Here is a 12490-nt window from a genome sequence, read left to right as displayed (position 1 = left end):
TATTCCAATTTCCTGATTTTTATGAAATTTAAAACTTCGCATTGTTTTCCCAGTTGTTTGAGAACTTGTGCGTTTGTTTTGCGATCCATCCATGATATTTTCAGAATACGCTGGTATAGTGAGGGACAAGATCTATGCGAAATTTTAAAAACCGACGTACTGGTAATCCGATATTGATACCTATTATAACACAGACCCCTAGAGAGACATTTTCAGAGTTGTACTAATCTGTATCCAACATTCAAATAAAATTATCGGAGAAAGTTTTGAATTTCGAATTATTAATTTGTGTACTTATAGTCCTTTTCCATCATATTGATAGCACATTATGTATGCAAATCCTCAACAGGTCAAAAAACCATAGGCGTCACCCTTTACTTGTTTTGAAATAAATAAAAAAAATTAATATTTTAAGATGCCGTCAACAATTCATTATCTTTTAAAAATCTTCTGTAAAATAAGTGTCCACTAATCTCACTATACCTTTTTTGTGCGTAAAAAACGTCGGTATATATGCCACACGATTATTGTTAATTATACACGGGTGATTAACGAGAGAATTCAATGTTTCACGAAATAAATTAATGTAAACAGTAATTTAAAGGTGATTATTGTTTTCTATACAAGTTATCGCCTGACACAAAAAGAATACATTCTTTGAACGATTACCTGGAATTACTGATAAAGCTTCACTAATGATAGTTTACGTAGTTTTTATGCCACATTACAGCTTATGCCAATAATATAAATTAGAAATTGTTTGCATCTTCCATTTAGTTTGTAGATGTACATTGTTCATATCTTACCTACCTACGTTTTTGGTGTCTATATTTTGTTATTTGCATTTAAAAATGACGTCGACAACAGGTTTTATCCCGGTTAAGTGTAGTTTTAAAGGTGCCTTTAGTCTAAGAGAGAAAAATATAATATTAAATGTACACGATGCACTTGTACATCAACGCCCTTTAAGTAATGTTCGTGAAATCGTTAACATGTGTTCAAATATGATAGGGGTTGGAGAAGCAACAATTTATAGATTCCTAAAAGAAAGAAAAGGAGGAACTGTTTCATCTCCCAAGAAGAGTTGAGGGAGTAAACCCTTGGAAATTGAAGAAATACATAAAAACATGATAAGACGCAGCGTCCACTCATTTTTTTTAACAAAGAATTTCCAACATTGGACAAAATCCAAACATTAATTAGAGAAAACGAAGAGTTGCCAATCATAAGCAACAAGAAATTATGGGGACTATTGAGAGAGATGGGATTTCGTTGGCAAAAGAATAGAAGAAAATCCGTTTTAATTAAAAAAGATTACATTGTATGTTGGAGACGAGATTATCTAAGAACTATTAAAAAGTACCGAGAAGAAGGGAAAACAATTTTTTATTTGGACGGGACTTGGCTAAATGAAGGTCATACTGTACCATATCTATGGGTGATACAAATGTGAAAAGTTCCCGTCAGGCATTCATCGAAGGTGTATCTACTGGAATAAACAGTATTCCCGTTGGAAAAGGACGCAGACTCATAATAACCCATATTGGAAACGAATACGGTTTTGTCAATGGTGGATTATTAAGTTTTGCCTCAAAATCAACCAAAGATTACCACGAGGAAATGACTGCTGACGTTTTTGAAGAATATTTTGAGCAAATGTTGGATTTAATTCCAAAAAATTCTGTCATAGTCATGGATAATGCTAGTTACCATTCAAGACTAGCAGAAAAATTGCCAACAACGGCATGGAAAAAAAGAAGAGATAATCGAATGGTTGGATAAACATGCAATTGAGTACAAGGAGAATTCGACAAAAAAGGAATTATTACCTATTGTAAGGCAACATGAAGCAGCTTATAAAAAATATATAATTGATGAAATGGCATTAAACCGTGATGTAATTATTTTACGTTTACCCCCATACCACTGTGATCTGAATCCGATAGAAAATATATGGTCTCAAGTAAAGGGTGAAGTCGGACGCAACAACAAAACTTTTAAATTAGAAGACTTACAACAATTATTAGAACATTCCTTATCAAAAATAACTCCAGAAAATTGGAGAAATGCTGTTAGTCATGCTCACAAGGAAGAAAATAAAATGTGGAATTTGGATAATATGACTGATGCAATGCTGGAACCGGTAATAATTAACATTGGAGTTGAAGATTCCTTAGATTCTGAAGAAAGCAGTGAATCTGAAATGGAATTTGATTAAAATAATATTCATTTTTTTACAAATCGGCCCCTGTTACGGCCACAAATTATTTTATATATAACCAATAAAATAAACATCTTACATTTCTTGCAAATTCATTAGTACCTGTTAATCTCCATCACTCCGACACTGGCAACTTTATTTAGGGATTAGTAACCCTCAAAACTATTGTATTCTATTCTGCTTCAACCTTTATACCTGGTGGTCATACTCAATTTAAAATTGTTTTCCTATATACTTCTGTAAACTTGTTGACAAATATCTATTTTTCATTGAGTCACCCGTATCAACAGTTTAGGGATTTGCATACATAATGTGCTATCAATATGATGGAAATGGACTATAAATGTTTTTACCAATTGATCGAAATACTTATTATTTTTAAAGTAAACTACATCGTAATATAGTATTTAGAAAAATTTATCTTCACCTTTTTTTTAAAATTAAGACTGGTAAAAGACTGGTAATTTTATTTAAATGTTGGTTAAAGGTTAGTACAAGTCTAATGTCTATCTGGCGGTCTGTATTACAATAGGTATCAATAGCGGATTACCAGCAGGTTGGTCTTTAAAATTTCGCATAGATCTTGTCCCTCACAATATCACCACGTTTCGAATGCTTGCAGGTTTTAAATATTGGATTGTTCCAGTATCCAAGCCTCAACCCCATACTTCAAAAATTTTATATTTTATCTTACAAAAATTTACATGTTTTTTTAATAATTATTTTTCTTTAATTGTTAGGAATATGTACCTTTATTCAAACATTACACCAGCAGTTTTCCCATGCAAAACATCTTTTTTGTTTTGTTTATTCTCAATATATCGTTTCTTTTCAATTTGAGTTTTTCACAAGTTCTTCCTGATGAGTAGAAAACCACGAAATACATATATGGGGATGGTTACACTGGAATTAAAGAGAAATATCGCGGTGTAAGGTATATATCTTGTAGATGTGTTTGTTTTTAAGCAATATCGTTGAATTTTTTGAAAATTTGATACTTACGCAAATCCGCACAACTCTTTTGTGCATGTCAAGTCGATATGTCTTTTCATATCACTTTTCAATACATGCATTTAATATTACAAAGTGTAAAACTTCAAAATTTTTGTTAAACATCAACAATTTCATATTTTTTAAGTTGCTGTGGAACTTATAATAATGACTAATTCTTTTATATCGCTCAGTGATTTTTTGTATGCCAGTAAACATAGTAAACATAATAATAGCTTATTATCGAGACTGTAAAATTATATAATTTTAAAAGTTTACAAAACTACCAAATTATTTTTCAAACAATGCTAATTTTGTTTGAATAACACTGATAAGTTGGGTTTATTTATTATTAGATAAACATTATTAATTTTTAACAACTACTAATATTTACAAGATTTCTTTATATTTTGAACATTGATAAAAAATTATATGGTCAATCGGTTGAGCAAACAACCTAAACGTTTGACATAGAAGATCCTGTGTACTCTACTAGTTAAATATTGTGTATGAATCATTAGATTTAAAATTATTTACTAAATTTATTGTAAACTGGCATGACATTACAAATTGTAAATATGCTGTGTTGTTGGTTGTTTATTGTTGTCGATATATTTTTTAGCAGTTTTATGACAATAACTGACTACCTGGAATAGGCATAAACATTATACATAACATAGCTGGATATCATATATGACAAGAATACTAGTAAATAGGTAGTAATCTTTTAACCAAATATTTCTTTTTTCCAACCCTTTTTAAAGACTTGTGAAAATCAGGTACCAATAGAAAGGTGTGAGGATAACGAAGTGTCCATTTTTTAAATTTCCCGCTAAGATATTTGCTACTCTTTGGAGTGGGAATATGTAGATACGTTTATGTAATTTTAACGAGTATACGGGACACCTTCTTCAACCGTAAATCTGTCATCATTTTTTGTTTCAGTCTCAGAATTCTCAAGTGGAGATCATTTTTTCATTATGGATAGATTCGATTTTTGTAAGTTACGTTCAACTTTATCAGATGAATAACAAGGATTCAGATCTGGAAGATCTTGCGTAGACGCCGTATTTGTACTAAGACAAATCACAGAAAAGGCCATCGAGTACAATAAACCGGCATATCTATGTTTTATAGACCTGACAAAGGCTTTCGATCACATCCAAGTCGAAGACGTCTTACACCTACTGTATAAAAGATACATATATATTATATCAATCGGTTTTAAAACGTCTTGCGACCTTGTCCGATGCCTAATTTCCATGACACTCTATCATCCCATTGGCCCTCTCTAAGATCTCTTGCGCTCATCGCCTTCGTTACTCCCTGCTCCAAGATTTCTTGGGTCTTCCTCTCTTTCTGCGGTTTGGTGGTATCCATTGCATAATTATTTTTGGGAGTCTTGAGTTATCCATCCTCTGGACGTGTCCGTACCATATCAGCTGTTTTCTTTCTATGTCTGTTGTTAGAGAGCCGTCAACCACCATTCGCTGTTTTATCTCATCATTACGTATTCTCTCTCTGCGTGACACTCCTACTGATCTTCTAAAAGCGTCCATTTCTACTGCCTCCAGTTTTCTTCTGTTGTTTTCGATTATTCTCCAAGTTTCCGCTCCGTACAATAGACTGCTTTTAATAAGAGATTCGTAGATATTGTGTTTTTTTCTTTTTCCTATTTCATGACTCCACAGTACGCTGTTTAGACAACCTATTGTTTTCCTGGATTGTGTTATTCTTCTCTTTATTTCTTCATTATCTTTCCCCGTTGTGTCAAAAACGATTCCTAGATTTGTGTAATGGTCGCAGGGCATGATAATTTCGTTATTTTCTAATGTGATGTTCGATAGTTCAGTACCTATTGGTAGGTATTTTGTTTTTTCTGTATTAATTTCCCCACTTTCTATATTCTTCTTGTAATTTCCTTGCCATGTACTCCAGATCATCTTTATCGTTTGCTATAACAACCTGGTCATCAGCAAACTGCAGTGTATATAAGCAAATCTCTCCAAGGTATACGCCCATGCCTCTGCATTTTCGTTTCCACTCTTTCAATGCTTTTTCAACATATATTTTAAACAAGGTCGGTGATACACAACACCCCTGACGTAGACCTTTATTAACCAGGAAGCTTTGCGATAGTCTATTTCCATTTTTTATTTGTGATGTTGACCCTTCATACAAATTTCTTATGGCTTTTATTAAGGTGACACTAATATTCGTCTGTCGTAACACGTTCCAGAGTTTGTTTACAGGAACTGTATAAAAGAAACATACCAATCAATATTATACAAACCATCGAAAACATCTACTTCCATAGTCGAATACAGGCAAAGATAAATTGAAAACGAACACACTGTATATCAGTACAAAGTGGAGTCAGACAGGGTGACTCGTTGGGCCCACTTCTCTTTAATATAATAATGGACGAAATAATACAAGAAGTATATGTAAAGGTCATGGTTACAGAATGGGGAACAAAGAAATCCAAATATTACGCTATGATTACGCAAAGATTAACACACATCTTCAATACAACAGCCAAGAAATACAATATGATAATATCAGCAAAAAAAACCAAATGTATGACAGCATCTAAATACCCACTACGATGTAAAATCGAAATTGATGGAAAAATAATAAAACAGGAAGCAAGATTTAGATATCTGGGAATAGATATAACTAGTTACGGAGATGTTGAAGAAGAAGTACGATAACAAAGCTTAAAAGCAAGTAAAGTCGCGGGATCTCTTAATAACACAATCTGGAGGAACAAGGACCTAAGAGAAGACGCAAAAACAAGAATCTATAAAGCAGCAATTAGACCTATATTAACATACACGGCGGAGACAAGACCTGACACATCTAAAACGAGACGACTACTGGAAACAACAGAGATGAAAATACTCCGACGAATATCAGGGAAAAGTCTGTTGGATAGGGAAAGAAGCGAAAACATAAGAAGAGCATGCTATATAGAAGACATAAATGGATGGGTGACAAAACATAAACAGGAGTGAAACGAACACATTAGTAGAATGGCAGAGAATAGGATAGTACGAATAGCACGAGATAGGTCACCAAATGGACGAAAAAGTATTGGTAGATCAAGAAAAAGATGGTGCGATAATTTAAACAATTTAGGAGGCTAATATTGAAGAAGAAACAGGCTTTAAAGCCTACATTCAAGAAGAAGAAGAAGACGTCCAATATTCCATTTGCAAATTATGGGCATAGCAAAGTTGCTGAAATGTAGCTACAGTTTTAATTACAACTGAAGCCCTGTCATAATAGTTGCAACTGTCAGTAATAATTGCAACAATATCTAAGTCTAAATTAAGGTCAAACTGTCCAAAGTAAATCGTTGCCGTTGATCTTTGAAAGTTTCTGTGGCTCTCGATTAAGAACTATTTTTAGGTGATAGATATAATAAGGTGATAGTTAGTAAACAATATGTTCGTATTCTTCGAGCAATAGTGTTCATAGTATTAAAATTTAACTATTAAGTAACTTTATTACCAAAAATTTTGTCTATAATAAATTAGGTTATGTTACTGCCAGTCTATAATAAATTAGGTTACGGTTTTGTAAAATTAACTAGCGAAATATTACAAGAGAAACATCAAACACAAAATATCTACCCAAAATTATATATTATGTGGTTTTTAATCATAAAACCATAAATTTAATCATAAATTATATGTTTTAAATTTATCATTCGGTTTTTTCATGACCTTAGTAAAACAATTTCAGGACAGGAAATATATAATTTTTTGTGGTGAATTTTATTACTATTGCAAGTATTAGATTACATCGTTTAAATTTTAATTATATCTTTTTTGATGTATAAAAAAATTATTACGGATTAAAAAATAAACTTTAATTCTACCAACCAGTAGAGTAGGTATGCGCAAAGGGAACAACATCTGTAACCACCCTCTTACCACCAAAACCCTTATCGAAAATATGACAGACAAAAATTTTTATTAAAAAATCTTTTATAAAAAATATATTTATTTAAAAGAACCCTTTCAGGCTAAATCACATAACCTTTTGGGGATAGATATTCCATCTTTAGTGCTGCTGCTATGTATACATGTTTAAAGCCATTATTACATGGTTCAAAACCCTTTAAATGTTATTTAGTTGCTGGTAGTAAATTACATTGTTGCTGATAATTTTATAGGATATTAAAAATTTTAAGTAGATTAACATATGTTAAGATCTGTTACTGGTCCGAAGAAGTAGTCTCTAAACGGAGTTTAGGTAGCAACTAAGCAACAGTGAAGGTGTCTTTTATAGCTAAGGTGTGAGGTGAAGTAGAAATCAGATTATCAAATATTTTATATTTATTTAGAATAAAAAATTAACAGTCAAGCATGTAAAATGAAAGTATGTAAGAAGAATACATGAAATGCTGCCAAAAATATTAGAACTGAACCTTGAGTAACCAAAACGTTTGTGCTTCATTGTGAAAAATATAAAAACAATTTTTACTTTTAGTCAAACATAGTCGTATGTCGCATTTACTGCTTGCTATAACAGTAGGCCCAAATATACATTATCTACACCTGCACTTGGTGATATGTTTGGGCCAATGAGCAACTGAATCCTGTGTAGTGGCTTATCTGGTATCAACGCAAGAGGAGATTGAATTTTATTTTTGGGCTGCAGCGAAGGTCTATCTCTGTTACTTTTTTTTCCTAACGTAAGAGAGAACTTGCTAGCTGTAGTCTAAATGTTTTCAAACGTATGGGATTTTCTTTCAGAGCAGTGCAATCATTTTTATAGAGAATCCATGCGTTTATGACACATATGTCCAATATCCAAGTCAAAATGGGAAAGTACCGTGTCTTGGCTCTACTTGGACTTCCATAGAATCCAAGTAAAGAGTTTGCCTTATCATCCCCTCCCATGTGCTTGTTATATTGAGTAATTAAAGAGGGACAGGGTACATTTACTTTTTTTTCAGTTTTACAGAGTCTTTGTACATAAGTTAGGGGTTGAATCCCAGTTTTCGGTATCAGTTTTATACATATATGATCCTCTGCCACGTTTCAACATTATTTCTTCGCTTTCTATTATACATCCTTTGATTCTGTTTTGCCTTATTTTTCCCAAACTTAGTATCCCGTATGTTTACTTTTAATTACTGAATTTGAGGGATCAGAAATGTTCTTGCTATAACTTATAACAACGCTATCACCTACACCAAAAGAAGTTTCTTCTTCAGTAAGCGAATTTAGAGTATTGTACAACTCAGGAAATGTGAAAGCTCCTTGGTATGCAATAAAATCGACAATGTAGCTATATACGCCAGCTCGAACAAACATTTTGTATCCCTATTTATGAGGCATCTTCAACTTGGGAGGTTTTAGCATATTTAAAACAAATCAATCAATTAATAAAGCAATCCCTAAAATCAGGGGATTGCCACTTCCGCCATCCATGCCGTACCGTAGCTATTCTTCTCCGCCATGGCTGCCGTTGTGGACTTCATCCGTGACCCTGGATAAGGGACCCTAAGCAGGTACTAGTTTCCCAGGTCAAGAAACCCCTGAAATCTTCGGAGGACAGGGATTGATTTATTTTCCCTGATAGGACTATCCAGTGGAGTTCCTACCCGCTACCCTACTACTCTACTACCCGAGACCAGACAAATATAACAATACAAAATCATACCATAGAAAATGTTGAACATTATGTATATCTAGGTCATGTCATCAAACTAGGAAAACCAAATCAAGATGCTGAAATTAAAAGAAGAACCCAACTGGCATGGGGCGCTTTCGGCAAACTAGCATATATCTTGAAAAACACCTCCATTCCTATAAACTTAAAGAAAAAGATGTATAACACATGCATACTACTAGTTTGTACCTACGGCTTTTAGCAGATTTTTTGGTAGCCCTTACCAAAAAATCTGCTAAAAAATTAGAAACAACGCAAAAAGCAATGGAACGAATCATGCTTGGGATATCACTGAGAGACAAGATTAGAAACACCGAGATAAGACGTAGAACGAAGATTAGGGATATTGTGGAAGAAATTACAAAAATGAAATGGCGCTGGGCAGGTCACGTAGCCCGATATAATGACAACAAATGGACACGGAGAATTCTAGAATGGAGACCAAGGACGACAACAAGAAGCATGGAACGACCTCAGAAAAGATGGGTACATGACATAAGAGCAGTGGCAGGCAAACAGTGGATTAGATTGGCACAAGATAGAGAAAGATGGAAGCAATTGGGAGATATCTACATTCAGGAGTGGATGAAAAATGGTTGACAAAGAGATTTATGAGGCTTATTTTGAATATATTGCCTGAGATTCCCTGAAGGAGTACCTTTATATGCAATTATAGTTTCGTCTATGGAATATTGATTTTCAAATTGATGTTTCTGACAATTAAATCTGACAACATCCAGAAGTGGTCTAATTTTGAAATACCGATCTTTGGTTTCGTTTGTAACTTGGCTGTTGTCATTGCAGTGTATAAATCTTCTGAGAAGTTGAAATTGTTTTAGTGGCATAATATCCGTAATTTTGGATATTCTAGAGAATGTCGCCCAATAGTCTTCTACTGCTAGTAAATTTATTACTTCCATCAATAATAAAATGGATAAGAAATCTGTAATTTCACGGGGAGAATATTAATGGATTTTCCTCTTACCTGTGTACTGTATAAATTAAACTGGTACACGATATTTTCAATAACGTCAAGTGAAAACAACTTGGTAAAATACTCCGAAGGCGTAGCTACCTCTCCACTGAAAAATCGATCTAGATCAGAAATGGAAGTAGTTGTAATATCATCTTCTGTCCAATTAAAAGGGGTAGGATCTCTTTGTTTTTTTTCTTTGTACAACTTCCGCTTCTTCGTTTGCTCCTTCCACATCAGCTTCTCTATCTTCATCTATTTCTTGTTATATCCATATTGTTTGGACCTGTTTTATCATCAGAGTTCATCAGTTGTTCACTTTCGGTCATATTAAAATAAAAGTTCTTGTAATTTCTTGTAATAGATGGTGCTGCCAGCCTTAACACTAATAAAAGACGTTGTATTTTAAAGGCATCCTTTCTAGATAGGGTATGTAAAGCACTATGCTATTGAAATTATCGTTCAAAGGTGATGTAGTCAAAAAGCTGCAGGACCAAATACAGGGTTAAATAAATAAACCTTTTATAAAAGATCGTTCTTCGTACTCCCGGCGATAGTTCCCGAGGTAGTTTAAAATGCCCTCTCGTCGCCGAGTCTACGCCGAATGCCTACCTGCTAAACCAGACCCTCGTCTGTCATCCAGCGATCCGGAAGCGGAATGGCCGCTGTAAGGCCGGCATCACTTCCGAAGCACTACCTTTATTCATTAATTCTCCATTCATACACATCCACACTACATTCATCAGCAAGGAGGCTCCTTGTCTCGTTCCAGGTGACGCGTAGAAGACCCTTATCGCTCCTAGTACGGAATCATTCCCAGACGGGCATTTTCTCCTTCCCCACAGTCTGACTCACGCCTATCTAACTCATACAGTGTGACCCACTTTTCTAGCTTCAACTTCCAGCATCTTTCACTCTTACCTTTGCCGTTGGTCCGGTTGTCTTTCTTCCTCTTCCTTTTTCTTGATCACTGCACGGATATAGCTGTGTATGTTAGTCCAACCTGATTTATTTTCAATCATTCTCTCAATCATTTCTCCCACTGTAACAAAATTCACACCTGTCTCTCTCTCCATTCTGTTATACAGTGTCCGAGTATCCACAGTATAGGCATTCATCTGTATCAGACTTTCCGAACCTAGAGAGGTAGGCCCTAAAACACCCGTGTCCTGTGACCACTTGCGTCAGGAAATAATCCAGTCGCCTGTGGTCACAGTCCACCCAATTTCTTATGTTCGGGATCAGCATTTTCGTCCACTGTGCCACATCCTCCGTGTCCACCATTCTTCTTGCCATTTTTCAGTTGACCTTTCCCTTTTCTGTCTTCTCTCGGCGACAGTAAGGTTTGGACCTCTTCTCTCATAGAACTCTTTTCTTTCCACCGCCAAAACATGCAACGGAACACATCCAGTGATGGTCCACAAGGCTGCCGCAGACACAGTCCTGTAGGCGCATCTCACTTGCAACAGACTTGTTCTATCCACTTGTGTCATGAGTATCCTATAGACTGCTATATATCCTATATCCTAGGACTCTATCCTATAGAGAATGCGAAGGGGGTTGTACCCTCTCCGTATTCACAGTGCATAACCCCATCATATGCCAGGTTCCATAGCGTCGGGTCCAAGACAGATCCCTGGGGTACCCCGGCCGTCACGTCCACGATCGTGCCCTTTTTCACCATAATCCTTCTCTCGGACAGATACTCCGCCACCACATTCATCAGGTAACCAGGACATTCTCTCTCCTCCATTGCCTTCATTACCTCGTTCTACTGCAGTGTATTGAATGCAACATATGGCTTTTGTCGACTACGAAAAAGAGTTCCACTCCATCGAACATTGGGCAATCATGGAAGAGTTAGACAATGTACGCATACACTATAGATTTAAAACTTTCATCAACTATGACAAAGGAACTTCAGAAGCTAGACATTCACGAGAAGACCAAACCATTCACAATAAGAAGGGGTATGCGACAAGGAGACGCTATGTCACCAAAATTGATCAACTTAACGATGGAAAAGACTTTAAAAAAGCTGACCATAATTTTATTTGCAAAGATCTGAAAACAGTGATAACAGAGTTAGAAAAAAATCAAAAATGATGATCTAAAGATGAATGTGGAAAAAACAAAAGAATCAGCTTACATAATAAAGAAACCATAAATTTGGAAAATATGAGCGAAAAAAATTTGGACCATAAAATAATAACAGGAAAAGAAAATAAGTATATCGAACTAGAGACGTGAGCTGAAGAATTCTTAAATTTTGAACACCCTGTAAAGAGATGTTTAATACTCAATAATGGAATACATTTAACAAATGTCCAACTATTTAGATATAAGAAAACATTTTCGTATATTTGTTTAAATAAGTTGAGAATGCCTCTTCTTTTACAACTTTATATTTTAAGAAAAGTCGACATAACTAAGAACCCTCTGTACTTAGGTATATGGAACCCTTACGAAACTATACCTTATTTTTGCTGACAATTACAAAATTTAATAAAATAGAGGGTGTCTCATAAGAAAAAATATAATTTTGATACGCCGCAATTTATTGGAACTCCCTGTATATTTTAAAATAATTTTAAAATGTAGCTTTTATCAACTTACAA

The 12490-nt window shown here is 34.6% G+C and overlaps 1 protein-coding gene across 2 annotated transcripts in view; it reads left to right on the top strand.

Annotated features, from left to right (window-relative positions):
* Window positions 1-12490, top strand: part of LOC140449698 (uncharacterized) — a 174920-nt gene that overhangs the window by 101880 nt on the left and 60550 nt on the right. The window lies entirely within an intron of this gene.

The sequence above is a fragment of the Diabrotica undecimpunctata genome, chromosome 9 (assembly GCF_040954645.1).
Source record: "Diabrotica undecimpunctata isolate CICGRU chromosome 9, icDiaUnde3, whole genome shotgun sequence".
Lineage (NCBI taxonomy): Eukaryota > Metazoa > Arthropoda > Insecta > Coleoptera > Chrysomelidae > Diabrotica > Diabrotica undecimpunctata.
Note: the sequence above shows the minus strand (reverse complement) of the source record. Positions and strands in the feature narration are given on the sequence as shown.